At 36.0% G+C, this 21,780-nt stretch overlaps 2 long non-coding RNA genes across 3 annotated transcripts in view; one reads left to right on the forward strand and one right to left on the reverse strand.

Annotated features, from left to right (window-relative positions):
• Positions 1-17,401, forward strand: part of LOC143265998 (uncharacterized) — a 105,541-nt gene extending 88,140 nt beyond the window's left edge. Inside the window, exon 3 of the long non-coding RNA XR_013040889.1 lies at positions 17,278-17,401. This is a non-coding gene — a long non-coding RNA (uncharacterized LOC143265998). The remainder of the gene's footprint in view (positions 1-17,277) is intronic.
• On the reverse strand, positions 15,809-18,251 carry LOC105663572 (uncharacterized). Of its 2 annotated transcripts, XR_013040888.1 has the most exons (5): positions 17,734-18,251; positions 17,567-17,624; positions 17,276-17,484; positions 16,265-16,588; positions 15,809-15,997 (listed from the first exon to the last, which is right to left on the reverse strand). It is a non-coding gene; the product is annotated as an uncharacterized LOC105663572 (long non-coding RNA). The 2 variants fall into 2 exon arrangements; XR_013040887.1 differs by lacking the exons at positions 17,567-17,624; positions 17,734-18,251 and having other exon boundaries at positions 16,453-16,588; positions 17,276-17,410.
• Between the last annotated feature and the right edge of the window lie 3,529 nt (positions 18,252-21,780).

Below are 21,780 nucleotides of genomic sequence, written 5' to 3' on the forward strand. Positions count from 1 at the left end.
TCTTCTGCAGAAATGTCTACTCTATCATGTGGGATGGTTAGATTTTCGCCTAGACCCATAGTTTTTTAAATAAATTGAAAAATATCAGGAAAAATTGGTGCGTTTTTGGTGTCTTTCTTACTTTGATCATCATTTAAACATATTTAAATATTTACAATGTAATAACAATTCATATAGTTTTATTCAGGAAAATTCACAGATTCTTCTCGTGTAAAAAGCCACTGAATAGCTGCTGCGGTAAAAGCACAAAAAATTTCCAAAGTTGAAAATTTGCAATTTTTTTTAACGTTAATTTTCTCAAAAATTGTACGTCCTAGAGAAAAACTGATTTCAGATTCGTATTCAGCTCGCAAAAATCTATAAGAATTTCATAGTAGCCGTTACGAAATAAAAAAAAAGTCAAAATTTGTTGTACAGTGTTATTACATACGGTAATGAAACAATAACCGAGTTATTATTGAGTATTGTTAAATTTGAACATTGAATTAAAACATTTATAACAAAAACTTCACGTAAAACATTCATATATTATACCAGGGGTGGCCAACCTGCGGCTCGCGAGCCACATGCGGCTCTTTGAAGGATTATTTGTGGCTCTCGATAAATGTACCCAAATTACCTTTTCATTTTTGTGCTATTATATTTTAAAAAATTATTATCATTCCGTATGTGTTTCAAAATGTCTTTGAAATTACTGACGACAAATATGAAAGACTAAATACAACGTTGTAACAAATTTCATTTCCGTCCAAGTTAAGAATGATATGACTCATCGAAAACTGCGCCATCGAAAATTGCGGCTCGCGAAACATTTCAAATTTTGAAAAATGGCTTGGACTATCAAGGAGCTTGGCCACCCCTGTATTATACATATGATATTTCGAGCAACAAATGACAACACGTGGGAAAGAACAGTTATAGATTCGCACTATCAGATAACAATACTAATAGCCGCAGGACACTCAGCAATCAGTGCATCCCGAGGGATCATTTTATACACGTTTCCCCTTGTTAATATTAAGGTACCGAATATTATTTTCCCGAATTATCGTATTAAAGACAAACCATCGAAATATATTTTCGTTTTACCAACCTCGATAAATATCTTATGTCCATATTCACAGTAGATAACAAGCACATTTAATCCACTTTTCACTCATTTAATCCTTTGAAAATGGATTTACATAGTACACGCATTCTGCATTATTATTACCAAAATAATACACATCAACATCATCACTTAGGTTAAAGCTGCCATCACTATTGTAACGTTCCTGGTACTATATTCAGGTAATAACAGGGCTTATGAAGTAAAAAGCGGCTTTTGCCTATTAAGCGACTCGTTTTTACTATAACTAATTCTAAAAGAATGTGGGATCGTGGTGGCGTGTGGTTAAAGAGTGAAATCTACAGGTTAATACCTTTCATTAATTAGGTTTATTCAAGTAATAATGAAAAACAGAGTTATAATTAACAATTTCTTTAGTAAATATAAAAATATGTGTACGCCTGAATTCTATAAGCAAGATGGAGCATACTAAACCTGTTGATATCGCAAATCACAAGACGGTAGCTAGCTACTTCGGTTACGCGGTTTTATAATGAAGTACGCAACGCAAGAAAATAATGCAATTTTATAATGGATCTAGATCGCAACAGAACTGATAGATAAATATTGGGTTTATTGCAAAAACTCTAAAACTTGTTTGATTCTAAACTATCAGTTCCATGGCCCTTTTTGTCGGAGTACAAATCGGCATCCAAAACCTGATCGTTTAATTGAGGAGCCTGCGTTAGCTGGCTACTAGAACTACCCAACGATGCAAGAATCAGATGAACGACGTGACCAATAGGGTTGCAAATTAAAATGGGTCGACTTTATTTACTGGAGTTACCGAAACGCCATCCAAAAGACACGGGCTTCAAGCTGCTCAAGAATGGGGAAGCCTGCGTTAGCTAGCTACTAAGTTACCCAGAGCGAACTCCGAGAATCTGACGGCGAGTTAGTAACTCGGCAAAATTAAGAAATATACACTGCTGGCCAAAATTAACGCACCCCTTTCTTTAGCCGTTTTTTTCTTTCCGTTCTGTTGGAGGTAGGACTTTGAAATTTTGAGGATAGGTGGACCCATGTGTTATCTCAATACTCTAGGAGTGCCATTGTTGCCTGCCACCCCCTTGCGGTATCGGCGGTCCCTTGAATGCTAGGGGGCCGAAAAACCGACAAAAAAGGCTCTAAATTCGACCGAAAAAAAGAAAAAATCCGAAATTTTTTTCCAGAATGAGGTTCATTAGGTTGCGGCCTTTCCGAAAATGCCCGGCTCAACCCCCTGCGGCACTCCCAACCCTCTCCTTAATTTTCCGCCCCTCCCAAGGGGGTGGTTTTTTCGATTTTGCTCAAACTTTTACCGAAGCTTCCTCTCGACCCCAGTCATACTTGGTAAAAGTTTGGTCGCGTTTGCACCAACCCCTTGGTCGCTACACACTGTCAAAAAACCACCCCTTGCTGTTTTCTTTCCTTTTTCATAGTAAAAAATCAATTTTGGACTTGCAGTTCATGGAAAAACTTGTTTCCGTGCCGACAGTATCGTTCCTGTTGATGGTTTGGCCCTGGCGTGAAACCATGCATGCGATCGATTGAGGGTTCATTGAAGCATTTCTGTACAAATTTTCCAGTCGATTACCCGAACTGTTCTCGCGCGATAAGCAAAAAAGTGGAAATTTTGAAATTTGCAACCCTCGAGTTCACCCCGCAACACCCACTTATTGGAGACAGCTGGCATCCCGCGAATCGGCCTCTCACAAAACTTGAATCTTCCTCTCTTCGATCTCAGAAGGTGCGATCGCTCATACGATCCGCACAGCCTCCAGTGGCGCCACTATCTCCTAAACTAATGATTTTTTCATAAATAGATTAATACTTTTTGGTAAAAAATATGAAGAGTATCAGCTAATGCAATAAAAAATATATGATTCCATTTAAAAAAACATTAATGACCTTCATATGTCCTTTACACATCCACCTACAAAAAAAATATACCACTAGCATATGCTCCTCTCGAAACCATTCAACTTCATCTGAAACATTGTTTGCTATGATTAATAATAATGACGTAAATCTAAATGGCAAAATGTGGTTAGGTTAGCTACCCTGTATGAAACTGCATGTTTATTTTGTGTAAATCGATTTCTATACGTATATTCTATATTCAACATAAACAAGTTACATATAATGTAGAGCAGAGGTCGGCAATCTGCGGCACTTTACAACATTTTGCGCGGCCCGCCAAAGCACCAATATAATTTTAGGAAAAATCAACAAACTTAGAGCGTGAGCGTGCCGAAATGTGGCCGGTGACAAAAATGCGTGCTAATAGAAGCATATTGGAAAACCTACGAGGTGTGACACAAAAGTAACGAGACTAGTCCAATAAATCATTGTACCTGCAGAATCAGTTCTCCGTGACATTATCACCTTCAAAGTAGTCCCCTTCAGCATTCACACACTTTTGCATTTGGTGCTGCCATTGCTGCTAACAATTCTGGAACGAGGTTTTTGGAAGTCCCTTTAGGAGATTCTCCGTTTCTGCCTGAACCTCTTCAACTGAGGTGAAATGGGTTCCCATTAAGCAAAATTTAACTTTAGGAAATAAAGAAAAGTCTCATGGAGCCAAATCAGATAAATAACGAGGATGCCCCATCACAGTAATATTTTTACTGGTCAGAAACTACTTGGCAGACAGTGCCGTGTGAGCGGATGCATTGTCCTGGTGCAACGACCATCCATCGCTTCATAACTGGGGCCTTTCTTTCCAAATTTTTTCACTAAATCTTTTTAGGACTTTAATGTAATAGTATTGGTTAACAGTCTGACCAATGGGAAACCACTCAACCATTACAATTTCATTAATGTGGAATTTTGATTTTGACATGCGTGCTTTTTAGGTTTTGGGGATCCTGGAGACTTCCACTCCATTGACTGGCGCTTACATTCTGGATCATAGGTAAAAATCCAAGTCTCATCACATGTTACAAAAGATTTCAACAAATTTTACAAAAAAACTTGATGTTTATATGCTGTTCGACTTTTACGTTAGACATTTTTCCGGCAGAATGCAGTTGCACGTGTTCACTAAATAACACAATACTTCCAAATGGTATGACCGATTCAATCGAAATTGGCAATATGGATAGAGGAGGTATGTGGGATGATGCCACAAAAAACAATTGCTGCTAATTCCATTGTTTTTTCAAGCTACAGACCTAGTCTCATTACTTTTGTGTCACACCTCGTATTTTACTGCGCAAGTTTAGTCCCCACTCCCTAGCGAATACGACGGTTCGCTTAGCAAGTGTAGCATTCTTTCATTTCGCCAGTTTGCTACTGTATGTTCATATGTGCATTTTGCACATAAACACGATCATATTGACAACCGTATGACGTTTCACTACAATAGATAATGAGAAATACGTGTTATTTTTAATTTATTTATACTCGTATATGATATAAAAGCATATTTTAAGTTACATTTGAATGTGCGGTCCGTATAAAAAATTTTATTTTGAAAATGACCTGCCATCCGAAAAAGGTTGCCGACCCCTGATGTAGAGCGATTGACAGTTCATGAAATGTTTCAAATGTTTATACGTATTACCGTACTTTTGAATCTAAAATATCTTAGGGTTAGGTGATCTTTTAAAATACTGCTTTTGTATACAATGCATTTCAAAGTATCAACCAACATAAAAATGAATAGATTTTCATTTTGAAAAATGATAGTGACCCCGAAATCTTTAAAAAAAAATAACGTTAAGCAGAAACTATTTCTGTCATTGAATCATTTCAATTTTCAAGTCTGAACTGAACTCAACTGTATCTTTTCAGTGAAACATTTCCTGTTGTGAATGTTCGATACAATGATTAAGTAATAACAAAGATATAAAAATTGAGATATAGCTACTTATAGGAATTGTATAAATGAAATTAATTGAAACAATTATAATAACTATGACTTCAATTTTACACTTTATAAATGTGAAATATTATAAACTTATTATAAATTATTATTAATTACGTTGTAACAAAATAATATAGTCTACGATGTCTTCATCGCAATGTCTTATTACTTACTATCAACTCTTTTGATTATCCCTTACCTCAAAATGGAAACGCCACAGAACAAATGATTTTATATACCGAACGATTTTGCGCTGAAATTATAACGGAAGCTCACTCTTGATAAAAGGAAAAAAATTCTTAAAAATTTATTGGCGACAATTTTTCGTTTGCAGAGCAGCCTCCTTCAAATTTGTTTAAGTTCTTACTACATATATTCGAAAATATTGATATTAAAGAAAAGAGTTTTAAATAAAAAATAAAGGTCATAAAAAGTCTAAAGGAATGTCATATAGGTACATTTTTGGCATAAACTTATTATTTTGATTGTTATGATATAAATAACACGTTAGAGGACAAATTGACTTTTGCCCAGAGCACTCCTTTAGCGGATTGGATGCGGATGCTTGCACTCTCCCACATGTTGGTGTGTTTTTCTCTGTACCACATATTCTTTGTATCTGTTTACACAATTATACATAATGAAAACATTCCAAATTTTTCTCACAAGGGACATCACCAAGGCATTACACGTGGATTTTAATGAAATTTACATATGTGGTAGCTTTTCAAAAATCATTTGACACGTATTTTTTTATATCTGCGGACATCCATGCTGAGGGGGTGAAAATAGCCCTCAAAGTTCGGGGTTGAAAACACATTTTCCTTAATATCTCGGAAACTAGAGGGTGTAGGAAGGTGAATTTTTTTTTTAAATTGTGTAGTTTTTAGTCAGGAATTTAGTTAGTGTCAAAAATTTCGGGAGAAATTATTTATTTAAATAATATATTAAAAAATTGGACTTTTTTTTCAATTTTTCACCCTAAATGCTGTTCGATTTTTTTGCAGATTTATATACGAAAAATATGGATCCAAATAGGGGATACGTGTTTTTGGAATATTTTGTTTATTGCAATTTAGCAATAATTATTACATATACAATTTTCTTCTACTTTTTACGGAGAAGTGAGTTGAGATCTGTTTTCGAAGAGGGTCAGCCCTTTTTATGCGATAATTTGTCACGTCCTTAACAATTGGATAATATCAGATGTTTATTGTTCCATCGGTAGCCAGGGAAGGTCCAGCGGACAGGTATAAGTCCGCCGCGGTACCAGTCGTCGTAATACGGAACATAGATTTCTATGGCCAATGAAACTCTTTACGAAAATTATTCCAAAATATACTGTTGCAGGAAAGTGGGTATGAATAAGTATATGGTAATTGTATTATTGTTTCCCTTTTTGAACATTTGTAAAATTTATTTTTTATAAGTATGGGTGTTAATCCCATTAATGTTATAAACATTTTAATGAAAATATTTAACTCTAATAAGCAGGAAGCACACATAAATCGAAACAAAGTTAAACTGGCACAAAGCATAAGAGATGCAATCGACATGTATAAAGAATGCGCATATACGGATATAGGAATGCAACAAGAGGTTATATTTAATGACTTGACGTACGCTTAATTCTTTCTTATTTTTGCGAATTAAGAGGAAATGGAACAACCTTTTATTTAAAAACCCGCCAATATTTTTTTGATCCGTGTGAACCAGAAAATACTGTTTTGCTTCTTGATTCATGGAAAAGATATAGCGAGAAGAAGTTATGACGATCAATCCCTAGGTAAGAAACAGTGTAAAAAGCATGAAATATTAAAAATAGCAAAAAATACCATACCGTTTGTTCAACCATTTAATGTTAATAGGTTTCGAAGTTGACAAAATTTTATTCATAAAATTTCTAATCCTGCTGTGTAATAAAAATTGATTAAGCTAAAGTTGAATGCTAGCTTCTGAAGATTATGCTATATAGTGTGCACAATAATAAAATTCAATGAAGAAATTCATTATTAAAAGTCAAATAAATAAACTTATATCTTCGGCTGAAAGTTTCATTGACCATAGAAATCTATGTTCCGTATTACGACGACTGGTACCGCGGCGGACTTATACCTGTCCGCTGGACCTTCCCTGGCTACTGATGGAACAATAAACATCTGATATTATTAAAAACGTGACAAATTATCGTATAAAAAGGGCTCACCCCCTTCGAAAACAAATTTCAATTCATTTCTTCGTAAAAGGTAAGAGAAAATTGTATGTGTAATAATTATTGCTAAATTGCAATAAACAAAAAATTCCAAAAACACGTATCCCCTATTTTGATCCATATTTTTCAGGGTGAAAAATTGAAAAAAAAGTCCAATTTTTTAATATATTATTTAAATAAATAATTTCTCCCGAAATTTTTGTCACTAACTAATTTCCTGACTAAAAACTACACAATTTAAAAAAAATTCACTTTCCTACATCCTTTACTTTCCGAGATATTAAAGAAAATGTGTTTTCAACCCCGAACTTTGGGGGATATTTTCACCCCCTCAACATGCCTGTCCGCAGATATAAAAAAATACGTGTCAAATGATTTTTGAAAAGCTACTACATATGTAAATTTCGTTAAAATCCGCGTGCAACACCTTGGTGATGTCCCTTGTCAGAAAAATACTTATACCCAAAATAATAGGTTTACATGAATAAAATAATTTTAAGAAAAAAAATACACCGACTTCGAAATGCACTAAAAAGTATAAAATAATTTGTATTTCATTCAATCATACAATTACGTCACAGATATGAATGAAACCTATTTACACGTTAGGTAGTATACTAAATACATTTCACCTAGGAAAAACCGGCGAACATGCATAGAAAAAAAAATAAGGGACATTCATTCAGGGACAAGTATAAACTAATTACATCATGATTGAGGGTGCTTCGTCCATTTGTTCTTTGTTAACTTTCTTTGCAAAAATTTACTGCGCATGTGTATCTTTTACGGTTTAGAACTGCGCAAGGATCAAAGTATCCGTAAAATAATAGCAGATCCTGCGCAACAAATTTTCTAACAAGTCGAATTGATGCATTTTTAGAACGATTCGGAGACTGTACCAAGCAATGGGAATAATACACCAACGTCAACGTGAACTCATCTTGCTGTATAAGTCGCGTGTCAGAGCGGTAAAGCTTAGTTAGTGTTTTGGTACAGTGCATTGTAATTGCCCTTTCTTGTCTTTCCCGTGCATAGCACGGGGCGTTCCACTAATATTAATAACAATAGTTTTTCGCTAATATCTCGAAAACAAAAGCTTTCCGTCAATTTAGCAAGAAGAAAAAGTTGTCCAGAACCACGCCCCTAACAACATATTCGAAGGACATTAAAATTGTTCGAAGTTGATTTCAAAAGTTAATAACAATTTTTCGCTAATATCTCGAAAACAAAAGCTTTCTGCGAAATTTGTATATGAACAAAAGATAAAAATTTACAATTACTACGTCACCTCAAAAAAAATATTCGGGACATGTTTTCGATGTATTTTTGCCTCCTGAATACGAATATGATCATAAAAATCGGCGGTCGGACATATCTGAGCTGCTATTTTGGAAAAACAGCAGAAAATCGTGATTTCTTAGAGTTTTTTGCATTTATTTTGAAAAATTCTCATCTGATGAAAAAATGTTTCCAACAATAAATGTAGAATGGAAAATTCTCTACAAGAAAGTTCTGATACATTTTTTTTGTAATTCTAACGGTAAGGCTGCAAATGAACGACGAAAGTGTCGATTTTCGCTAAAGCACGCGCCCTACCGCCTTCCCCGCTCCGAGGGGCGGGCTCCGCGATTAGGAAGTAAATAATTAAAACTAGTTGAACCAGGATAAATTCCCCGCGGACGGGGGTCGGGCGGCACGGTCGGTAGCGTAGCCCAATGTCCAACCGTCCAAGGAAGTTATTTTTTTTTTGACATTTCTAATATTTTATAAAATATTTGCAAAAAATGTCAATTTTTAACAATTTTTGTAACTTTTTACTAACACCGTACCGCCGATTTTTATGATCATATTCCTATTCAGGAGGCAAAAATACATCGAAAACATGTCCCGAATATTTTTTTTGAGGTGACGTAGTAATTGTAAAGTTTTACCGAACAAAATTGTTCAGAATCATGCCCGTGGTACGATATTAAAAGCGCACTAAAATCGAGAAAAGTTTATTTCAAAAGTTGCCCGTTTTTTTGCAATAACAATACTTTGCAATTAAAAAATGAAAAATTTTTTGATAATGGTACCAATGGGGAGTCCGAACCTATCAGATGCAAAAGGTTTCATTCCGATCGGTCTATTCAGCTAGGCGTAATCGGCGAACATACATAGAAAAAAAAAAAAATATACTAATCGAATTGAGTAACCTCCTCCTTTTTCGAAGTCGGTTCAAAAATGTATACAACTGTTTTTGTAGAACCCTTTAAGAGCTACATTTTCCGTTTGAAACTTTTTCTTCTGAAATCAATATTTTCGGAGATATTTAATAAAAATTGTCAAAAGAGCGTTTGAGAACTACTGAGGAGCAAATAAGATATTGTCGTTAAAAATTCCTTTCTTCCCTAATCCAGGGTAAGCCTTCATTAACATTTCAGCGCGATCAAAGATTTATATTTTTCGGAAATTCGTACATTTAAATTCCCTACTTTGCACATCTTTTATTTACAATAAAACTTCAACGAATTATAAATCATAGAAATTACGTGATATCACAATTTATAAAATAGTATGGTCGTCAAAAGGTCGAAATTTTTCGCGACGAATTAAAGGTATAGAAATACGTTACAGTGTGTGTGTATAGGTAGAGGTGGCAGAGGACCTTACGGTCGGTTCGCATGAGCGGAATCTTTGATGCGCAGCTGACACGTAATTTCCTCACCTTCTTCCTTCATTCTCGCCGTGTAAACCCAGGAAACGGAGTAAGTTTCGACGAAGGGATCCGATCACAGGCGTCTCGTCGTTTGAACTTGTTCCTTTCACCGTGGAATCGACGAATTCCTCTTGGATTTCGTCTCGGCGGTGACGTGAAAAAGGGAACGACTGTCGAGCACTCAAACCAGTCTACAACTTCGGAGATCACCATAGTAATCGCACCTGTAATGAAAAATAATTATGGATACTGATAGTTAATAAGGTTTTTGTACAAGGTTTTGGTTACTTGTTTACAAAACTTCCAATAACAGTGATATCGTTCAAAATAATGATATTTTCTAACAGCATTGATGCAGAATGTGGTTCAGAAAATCGTGCAAAAATTAATACCTAATATTTTGCCACAAATTTATAATTATTATATTATTCTATATGAAAGTTCGAATAGTATGCGTGGGTACAGAGACACCATGAATATACTTCTTTAGCATATTTTTAGAAATTTCTATTAATCTTTTAATATAAAAATAATGAAAAATATAGGATATTAGCCGATATTTAGCAAACTGCATTTTTGAAAATGTCCCACTTACTCACTATCAGGCATTTACACGAGGATTAGTCAAAAATTAAAAACTTACAATTTTTAGGTAATAATATATTAAAACTAACAAGGGAAGGCACGCAAGTGTCCCCCTTCGATTTTGATGAAACTTCGTAGGTTTGTTAAGCAGGCAAAAATAAGGGACACGTATTTTTTGTTATCGGCTGAGACGCGGGTTTAAGGGGTGAAACGAGCCCTTAAAGTTTCGACCCCTTTTGGCTATCTCGAAAACCATACGAGATACATTAAAACTTCTAATAGAAAAGTTGTATGGTTTCTTGCGTATAATAACAGGATATTAACCAATTTTGCAAAATACAATTTGTTTATAACAAAAAAAATTTTCATAACCTTATTTTACAATTTATTCAAATTTGTATAATAACAAAAAGTGTAGAGAATTTTATTACAAATCCATTGGTATATATATATACAATATTGCCTCCTACAATTCCTCAGATTTTTATCATAAAAGTTCGCGCGCGCGCCCGCTGACGCTCCGCACTATACTAAATCGGATGAAGTCGGACGATATTACACTGTCAGTCAACATTATTTATAAGCATAAATGAGAAACAATTACATTTGCGTTGTAATTAACATTTTTCGTTAAAGCACAGAGGTATTCTATATGTTAATTTTATTAGGTAATGAATAGTTCAAATACGTTAAGGAACATAATCACGACAATGGTAGTATTGCTCGAAGAAATGATTCAAACGGTTTTCGATGCACCGTGCACATAAAATAATTGCTGCGTCACTACATATGTGGCATAGTGGTTCATTATGTGATGCATAGCAAAATACGGGATTTTGAAAATGAGGTCTTGACGATATGTATCTACTTTATACCATGGAGTATTTGAACCTCGATTACAGCAGACCATGTTCAAGGCGATAAATATTTTTGTTATGGCATCGACATCCCGAAAACTTACAAAAGAAAATTTTAAAACCTGGTTAACAGAAGTTTATTCTCCAAATACAAACAACAAAACAGCTCTATTATTAGATTCTTGGAGCGCGCATTGTTGTCGTAGGATTGACGATGCTATTCCGATAAATAAAGAAATAATGTTATTTATGATTCTAACTGGAACTACAAAATATTTACAACTATTATACGTGTACGGATTTCGCGTATGGAAATATTTTGTTTGTCGCTTTTCGGACATAGTTGTTATATTGCAATATGACATTTTCTCCACACACGAGATAGCATTCTACAACTACAATGACTTGTTCATAATCAGTTTTCTTCACCACGATTTGAAAATTTCATTTTATGATATAAAAGTGGATTCATATCGTCAAAACCACCTCATTTTCCAAATACAGTAGAATTTTGCTATGCATCACATAATGAACCACTATGCCACATACATATGCCGTGACGTACCTATTATTACATATACTTAATGTCGGAAACCGTTGTGTTTGAAACATTTTTTCGAAGAATACCATTATTGCCACGATTATGTTCCCTAACTTATTCAATCTATTAGTTACCTATAAAATTTACATATACATAGAATACCTATGTACTTTAACAATAAATGTTTCGTAATACAAATTTAATAAAATTAACAGTTATGTATAATGCAAATATAATTGTTTTTTATTTATGCTTAAAAATGACGTTGACTGGTAGTGTAATATCGTCCGATATGATTCGGTTTAGTATCATGCGGGCGCGCGCGCGAACCTTTATGATAAAAATCTGAGGAATTGTAGGAGGCAATATTGTATATATATATATACCAATGGATTTGTAATAAAATTCTCTACACTTTTTGTCATTATACAAATTTGAATAAATTGTAAAATAAGGTTATGAAAAATTTTTTTGTTATAAACAAATTGTATTTTGCAAAATTGGTTAACATCCTGTTATTATACGCAAGAAACCATACAACTTTTCTATTAGAAGTTTTAATGTATCTCGTATGGTTTTCGAGATAGTCAAAAGGGGTCGAAACTTTAAGGGCTCGTTTCACCCCTTAAACCCGCGTCTCAGCCGATAAAAAAAATACGTGTCCCTTATTTTTGTCTGCTTAACAAACCTACGAAGTTTCATCAAAATCGAAGGGGGACACTTGCGTGCCTTTCCTTGTAAGTCTTATTGTACTTAACATATTTATATGATTTAATCTGTCCTGAAATTTTTTTTTTTAATAATATTTCTTACGAGAAACGAATGCCCTTTTTATCATAACCGATATCCTAACCTTCAGTTGCTACCGTTTTCTTGCGAGTTAAATTTCAGAAATCTGATACAAAACATATCAATTATTCAGTACATTATTTAAAAATTCTAGAATTTTTTATCTTCAAAAATTGAGCTGCACACTGCAATGACCAAAAAAAATTCTATTATTTTTATTAACTTTATGTCCAAAAATTAGTAAACTTTCTGAAAATGTACCTTTAAAAAAAAGCAAAACAATTATTAAAGAATTTGATGGGATTTTTAATAAAAATTCATGAAGGTACATAATCCATTTGTCCTTTTGAATAGTTATACTGTCTTACTCTCAAACAATTACCCAAAATTCTGAACTGTTTTATCGTATACAATATAAATTTATATGCGATGGTCACCAATTTAATTTACAGCTTGATTAGTTCTGAAATTGAAAAGTTGTAATTTACGCTGTAACAACATAATTTTTGAAAAATACAGAATGTATTTTGAAATTTTCCCCGTACCTAAATATGATAATGCTCTAAATTATTACTTGTTTGGCGATGTTTCGAACAACTTATTTTTACATCAGAATCCTTAGTTTGTTTATTAATACCCCTTAACCCTTTCGCTACGGCAGGCCTGTTCGCCGAAGTACCGTCACTGAACAGAACGCTCGTACCCAAAAGTCGTGGCGTGGATGCCGCGTATATGCGGCGCCCGGACCCACAGGTCGTCGAGTGGATGCCGCATATATGCGGTGCTCGGCGCGAAAGGGTTAATAATGTCGATTTTTCTATCCATAGGACCTATATCTATGGAGTAAAAACAGTTTAGTAAACATAGGTAAATAATTCAACCTGCATCATAATTGACTCACTGACTTCTATCACATGTGATATTTACCTTAGTGTTTATAAACTAGGTTTTAAATGTCTTTATTCAATTTTCCTATTACATCCTATGTGTCATTATTTAGTATTTGTTTAGGCCCGCTATTAAACTTTAGAATATAGTCTCATAGCAAGGGGTCAGACCTTCGATTAATTTCTTTATCTGTAGCAGCAATAACACCCAAGGAGTCGTTACATTCTATCGAGTATTTTAGTTTATTGCTTTTATATCTGATTGCCGAAAACCTTAAGTTTAGCAGTAGAGTCCGTTATTTCCAGTTTCTATTCACGTCAAGCTACAGCTTGGTTTTATTACTTACTATGGTTATTTTTTGGAAAAAACCCAGGCTCATCATATGTCACTCAAGCTTCCATTTCTATTTCATTTTGTACAGCCAATAGAAATTAAGAATTGTTTCCCTCACCCTTACTCTGTAAAAACTGTACGCGTGTACCGCGCTTTCATGTTCATAAGAAATATACATTCGTCTCTTAACATTCGCAACAGCAACAACTTGTATTAGTTTTGTATAGTCTCCAAGTTTGGAGTGGTCCTTCGAGTAAGGAAATAGTTACAAATTTTATAATAAAAACAAACCACGTGCAATATACAACAAGGCTCGAGCGAATTTATTTGAACCACGAGCGTTAACAGTATTATTTAGTTTGAAACAAGTATAAAGAATCTTATTGAAAATGTCAGCGTGTTACGCTAATAGAAATGCTTTAACTCACGTTATTGCATATTATAATTAGATAACTTTATAAATCGAAAAGTTCCCTTTCATACACTATTTCAATATCTTCATTAACATCCCTGTAAATTAAAAACATTTAGATGTTACGTACGCTCAACGTTTTTCTAGTTCCGAGCTGGTTGGTAGTACGTACACTGAGACCAACGCGAAGTAAGAATGTAGTCTACCTTAGCTTTCCCGCTGATCGCGATTTCCCTATCACACAGGAATTTTCTGGCCACTCGGGACCAACGCAAAGGAGATTTATCTCACGAAAACTACGTGTTAATCCTTTCTCACCGTTTTCACTACCACTCTTTTTCCGCCCATTTTTTGGGTATAAAAAGGGTTGTAGAGAAGACATGTCTGCCCAGTTAATTCTTGAACGTGTGGTTAAGAGGACCTTCTGTAGGAATTTTTAACGAGTCACTAACGCTAAGTCTAGTAGAATCTTTGAATAAGTCAGGGTCATCGTACCCCGGAATTGTGTGAACTCGTACAATGTTCTCTGTCTATTTACTGTGTTTTTGGTTAGGAGAGATAAGAACGGTAAATATGATGTTACGAAAAAACACGCATTACGCGAGCCAAAACGACTCTGCGAAGAAGTAATATTTCGACATAATTTCTTTTGCATACTACTCTCAGAAGTTTAATTTAGGTCGGTCCGCGGGCCGATTTTGGAAAAATGGGACGTGAAAAATTTTCTTCTATAAGAAATGTTAGTTTTCAGTGCATAAAATTGTTTTGGACAAAATTGCAAAATCGGCCCGTGGACCGACCTAGATTAAACTTTTGGCGTTTTGGCTCGCGTAATTCGATAAATCCGAACCGTTTGAATAACAACATGGCCGCTGGGATATCGCGCTGCTTGGTGCTGAGACTGGAATCAGGCCTGGCTATACGTACATACCATTAAAAAACAGTTTGCATCAAAACTAATAGATGACAACAATCGTATCATGATATTTTCTTTTCAAATTTATCATGTGCAAACACAAAATATTAATTCCAGAAATAATATATAATAAATTAGTTAGTTTTATGTTTTTTTAACAATTTGTCCGATCTTTTCTACGATATATAATTATTTCTTTTTAAATGGATAGGAAATTATAACGAACAATCAATGAAATTAACATACTAATAAGTTAACGAAGTGACACCATAAAAATAATAATAAAAAATGAAAAACGTAACATGGAAAAAACCAAGTCCAGCGGACTCGAACCTTCGACAAACAAGATGCAGAGATTACGAGGCAGGACTCCTGACCTATTAGCCAATTTTTTACTTGGAAAAGTGTCTTACGTTCCGACACATAACCGATTACGACGTAAAATTAATTAATAAATGAATTTTATTACTGTACCTAATATATCATTTTTATTGATTCTGAATGTATTTAAAATTACTTAAATTCCGGTTTTTAGCCTATATTGTTCTATTTAATTTCTACTTATTTGTTTAGACTTAATTCTAAGGTAAGGTTATACATGCAAATAATGTAGACGTAATTAATTGTAATGATTTATTGAAAAGTATTTGGCTGATACATTTGGGGCGTCGGGGATGCCCCGTCCCCGTCCTCGGTCCTTTCGACCGCCTCGTCCCTGTTGATTTTGTTGATGAGGGTGTGGCGGCGGCACTTCATTCGCCGCCCGCCGCAACGCGGCCGCCATCCTCCTTCTCCGTCGCCTGTTCATCTGCAATAAGATAAAAATAATGAGGTGTAAACATTTTTGGGTCTGGAGTTTCACATTTATACAATAGGTACTACAGTATTCTCTCCGTAAATGATAAAAAGATCTCTAGCGTAAATGTTAAAATTCTATCCTCACTACTGGGGGGATCCCCTTCGGAATCAGTCAAGAATGAAATACGATCAGTCGTCGAAATGACGAGGATCAAATATCGGTGAGACACATACTAATGCAAGCAAAGGAAAAGATTGTAACTTTCTTATTTCTTACTATTTTTTCGTGAAACTTTTATGTATTAGGACACCTCGTAGCCTTCCCCCACCCTCGGCCGGAGTCTCCGAATTCTATCGAAGTCTTCTTCGGCAGGACCTCCTCCGTCTCCACAGCCTCTCTTCTTCTATCGTAGGACCGAAGCGGGGAAGCGGCAGGGAATCGGCACTTTCCTTCGGCGTACTTACGTCTTTTCTCGCTGGGTTCTTTCCTCTTACTTCGCTGCCTCTCTTGGTCTATCGGAGGGTCCGAGCGGGGTAGCGGCAGAGCAGCGGCGTGTTCCCTCGACGCGCGTTGCTCCTTCGTTGACAGTGACGTCATTCTCTGGCGGTACATACAAAATAGTATAGCGGCAGATTTCGTTCTTACGATATTATACGCGCATCGTTCTCTCTCTAGACGGGGATTGACCACGACCTATGACCTGTCCGGTCTCCCAAGGCGGCTCCTTGTGACGGGTATAAAATACCACGTCACAACTTCCAAATACAATACTGTTGTGAAGCTACTGTAAAAATTTCAATTCAATCCATGCAATAGTCACCGAGAAATCCGTCCTCCCAGTATGAAGAAACTGATTTCGAGAAAAACGCGTTGGAAGTTTTATGAATATTTAGATCCTTAAATTCTCTGTTCACCGCTAATCTGCAATGCCTGTACTATACATTTGGCTATCCAGATCAGTGTTTGCCACCTTCTGTAGCTTTCTGGATACTTCTGTTTGTTTGGTAGGTAACAAGTAAACTTATTATTTTAAATGATAACAATAATACGAAAGCGATGAATTGCAACATACCGCGCGAGTACTCAGTGCGTGCTGTGTTGCGCTGCGGCAAAATTGATAATTGAACCATTTAAAATTTGTTTTCCACTATAGATCAAACGGCATTCTGTTTTTAAGACCCTAAAGTATTGTTTTAGCAAAGAAAAAAAAATGGACTTTCTGAAAATCCTAGAGTGATGTTACCCCTTAATGAGAAAAACGCGACGAGAAATTGTTATTCAACTTACAGGAGCCGGTGGTGGCAGTGGGCGCGGGGCGGGGGCCGGGGACGGGGTCAGGAGTGGCACCCCTGGTCCCCCCGTTGGCAACAACATCGCCGGGGGCGGCAGCGGTCCCGCCGGAAACGGTGGCGGTGGTGGCTGCGGCAGCTATCCTGGCCGCGCTGGCCACCATGCTCTCGGCGGCCACCATTCTGGTCGCGGTCTGTACAATTCGTCTGCATAAAAAATTCAATATAAATTTACAATGTTTCATCAGCTTTTGGCCTCCTACAAATACATGCAAAAGAATATTCTTACCATTTCCACCGAGTGGTTCCATTATTTTTTATTTTATTATTATTCTTGTTTTTCTTTTCTGAAAGAAGAGAAAGAGATTATTTAATTAATACGCTATGGAAAATGCCGTGATAAAGATTAAATGAAATAAGTGGAAGAATAAATAGAAATGTCGGAGACGTACTTACCGCTACTACGCTTTATGCAGAAATCGACACGCGAAGAAATCATCCCCATCACCTGGAATAAGGGAGGGACCCCAAAAAGAGAGGGAAAGACTCATCGACATACGATAAACATTGGGGACATTATACATGAAATTGTAAAACTTTTCTATTATTGACTTTTTTTACGTATAACTTTCACCAACATATTTGTAACATTGTTCTGATTAAAATGAGACTAAACACGGTGTAATTTGAATTATATTTACTGGCAATATCTTATTGTGGTAAAGTCATCGATGTACGCTCAACATTTGAAATGACAAATAAATATGTGCTGAATTACACCGTGTTTGGTCTCATTTTAATTTTATTTAAGTTTAATTTATTAATTAATTAATTTTATTTTATTTAAGTTTTATTTAAGAAAAATGAAAAAATAATTTTAAGGAAAAAAATACGCCGACTTCGAAATGCACTAAAAAGTGTAAAATAATTTCTATTTCCTAATGAAGTAATTTCTATTTCATTCAATCATACAATTACGTAACAGATATGAATGAAACCTATTTACTCGTTAGATAGTATATTAAATACATTTCAGCCTTTTCGGAGGCGGCGCAAAATTAAAAATACCTCAGTAAACGTTGCTGCCAATAACCAGTTGATTGTGGTATGACGTATTGGAAATTAATAAATCCTCAGAAAGAATATGAACCATTATAGATATATCTGGTAATATACGTAAAGGACCCCGCACAGATCTTATGGAAAATGGCTCCCGGTTAAATTAGCTGAATTTTTGATATGATGTAGTTCATGATGTCCTGATCAAAAGTTCCAATGGGCTCAAGGTCGTAAGTTGAATAGTTTCCGAGATATGGAGAGTCAAAAGTCAATAATAATTTCTTATTCGAAACTACCACGTTTGAGCATATCTGAGTGTAAGAAGCACTGTTGCGCACTGTCCATTTACTTGATCCCTTAAAACCCAATGGTAGTACTGTGGGCCCTTAAAAAATATGACCCTTTGACCCCCCGACGCTTTAACTCCCCTTCAGGAGTCAAAATAAAAAATCGCGCAAAAGGTAAAAAATGATTCTCTTCTTCTTTCATCGTATAAACATGAAGCACCGTCGGCATTAGCATTACTCAGTGTGCACCACGAGGAGGTTGCTCGATCGGATTTTGCACACTATGTGGCCCTAAAAAGGGCCGTTTTTGTAATTTTTTCTATTCCTCCGTTAGAATTTCAACATTTATACTCTCTTGATACTCTCTATTAGCGGCATCTCTGGTTGTATTTAGAAGACTGCCATCCGGATATTTAATATGCTTTTGGTGACAAGCTACTTAGCAATTATCCAAGCAGACAAGCTACTAGTATGGCGATAAGTAATGTCAGAAAATCATTAGAAGGAAGATTTGTTCTTGGAAACATTGGCGTTAAGGCTATTAGTAGAGAGGAGTTTATAAATCGCCATATAACACCCTTTGCAAATGAACTATTTAATAACGAACCTAACATTCCGAAAGGCATTGTTATATGTGATGCGACCTATGCTTACATTCACAAGAGTAGCAACTTTCGCGTCTTGAGACAATCTTACTCCCTTCACAAAGGAAGACATTTATTAAAGCCAACCATCATTTTGGCACCAGATGGATATATTTTATCTATTTTGGGTCCGTATTTCTCAGATTCATATAATAATGATGCCTCAGTACTCGTTAATGAATTCGAAAGAGATGCTCAAGATCTAGGTAACTGGTTCCAGACTGGCGATATTTTTCTCGTCGATAGAGGATATAGAGATTGTACACCTTTTTTAACGCGCTTAGGAATTGTTTATAAAATGCCTGCTCTTCTAGAAAGAGGTCAACGACAGTTACCTACTCTAAAAGCAGATGATACTCGGATTGTTACAAAAGTGAGGTGGATTGTTGGATCCAGAAACGGACATTTTAAAACAATCTTTAAAATGTTGGCTCAAACGTTTAACGTGCAGAATGCTAAACATATTGGAGATTATTATAGAATATGTGGTGCTATCACTAATAGGTATCATCTTCCTATCCATATGCAAAGTGCAACGATTGAATTAGCCAGAAATATGCTTCGACGAAGGAACGACGTCAATGTTGTTCAGGCACGAGTGGAAGTGGACAATCTCCTATACCGAAACGCTCAGTAGCAGAGACTACATGATCATGTGCGCAGATTTCCTCAACTGGATATTGATTACTTGCGCGATTTGACTATTGGTGTATATCAGGTCAATCTCGCACCTTCTTATATTCAAGATAACCTGCAAAGGGACGATGACGAATTACAGATTGACACTGCGTTGGTATATAACAACCTTATAAGACTCAGAATTTATTCACGATTTCGGAATCGTACGAAACATCAAGTCTTTATTTCTTACATTCCGGAAAATGAACTGGAGCTAGAAGACGACATAATAAATGGTTACTACTGCACCTGTCAATCCGGTGCCAGAACATTAGGTACATGCGCACATGTTGCAAGTGTTTTATTGGTATTTAGAATTTGCTCGTCACCAAAGGCATATTAAATGTCCGGATGGCAGTCTTCTAAATACGACCAGAGATGCCGCTAATAGAGAGTATCAAGAGAGTTGCTACGCGGTATTTCGCGGCTAGCTCGGTAGTTGCCCGCGAACCCCACCTCGCCCGCGAATTCTCGAAACGGCCCTTCTGACCTAACCCGCGACCACGACCGTTGTGACGCCTCCGCGGATTCGCGAACGAGTAGCACTTCGGCGCCCGATTCGAATCCGTTCGATATCGCTTTGATTTCTTGTTTGATTGGGCGCCAGACGCGTTTCCGCGTCGCGATAAGGAACTCTAACGCGAGCGACTCGAATCGGTGGCGGAACGGCTCGGCAGCTCAGTATCCGTACGCGATGGTAGAGTGGCGTGATTCTTAAAGGGTAAGGAGGCTAGACGCGGAGGCGGATTTGATAGAATATTCCGGGATAATTCGTAAGAGACCTCGACTCAGCAGTATTTAGTAAAAGCAGCGCTGTTTATTGTAAATCTAATTGCTAACGTGTTAGCAATTCTCAACCTAAATTTCAACCAGTTTGTATTATCGTTATAATTCACTAACACCTACTTCGCGGCGTGCTATCGAGTTATATGTATAGAAAAAAAAATAGCTTTACAAGCTTTGCCTATGTTCGACTGTCCAAAGGTTGACATGTTCAAGAAAATCTTTTAATTTTGCGCCGCCTCCGAAAAGGTTGAAATGTATTTAATATACTACCTAACGAGTAAATAGGTTTCATTCATATCTGTTACGTAATTGTATGATTGAATGAAATAGAAATTACTTCATTAGGAAATAGAAATTATTTTATACTTTTTAGTGCATTTCGAAGTCGGTGTATTTTTTTTCTGAAAATTATTTTTTTTATTCTAGTTATTGCATGATTTAAAAGCGCAATATTATGTTTATAGCCATCTTCTTTCGTAAAGTCTTTTTGCCGGATGGATTGCTGGACAACTTTTCTGAGACGGGCGTCAATCATAGAAGAATATATTGTACCCAACATTAACCCTATCGTAATAGGTCTCCAGTTTTTGACATCTCTCGTGTCTTTTCCTTGTTTGGGTATAAGAGTTGTTCTATTGTATCTCCATTGCTCCGGGTAATGGTCGGACAACATTAGCAAGTTAATAAATAATTCTTGACGCCATCAGGTCCAGGTGCTGAATCAGCCTTCATCTTTCTCATTTTTACGTTAATATCCATCGCCGATATTGGGATGTAAAGCTCTTCAATGGGTATACTTGCTTGTCTACTAGAGCCCGGAATCTGAGGAAACCCGTCACAGCTACTAGTAGTACACCATAGCTCTTCATATAATACATTTATATGAACGGCGCCGCCGTTCCCTATTCTAACACCCTACCAGATAGACAGCAGGTCTCGGTCAAGTGGGTAGGAAACATACTAGCTGCGGACCAGGGTATTGTTGTTACAATAGATTATCTTTGACGAGGCTTATGCCAGATTCGGATTGCGTTATACGCAACAGACGT

The sequence above is a fragment of the Megachile rotundata genome, chromosome 16 (assembly GCF_050947335.1).
Source record: "Megachile rotundata isolate GNS110a chromosome 16, iyMegRotu1, whole genome shotgun sequence".
Taxonomy (NCBI): Eukaryota; Metazoa; Arthropoda; class Insecta; order Hymenoptera; family Megachilidae; genus Megachile; species Megachile rotundata.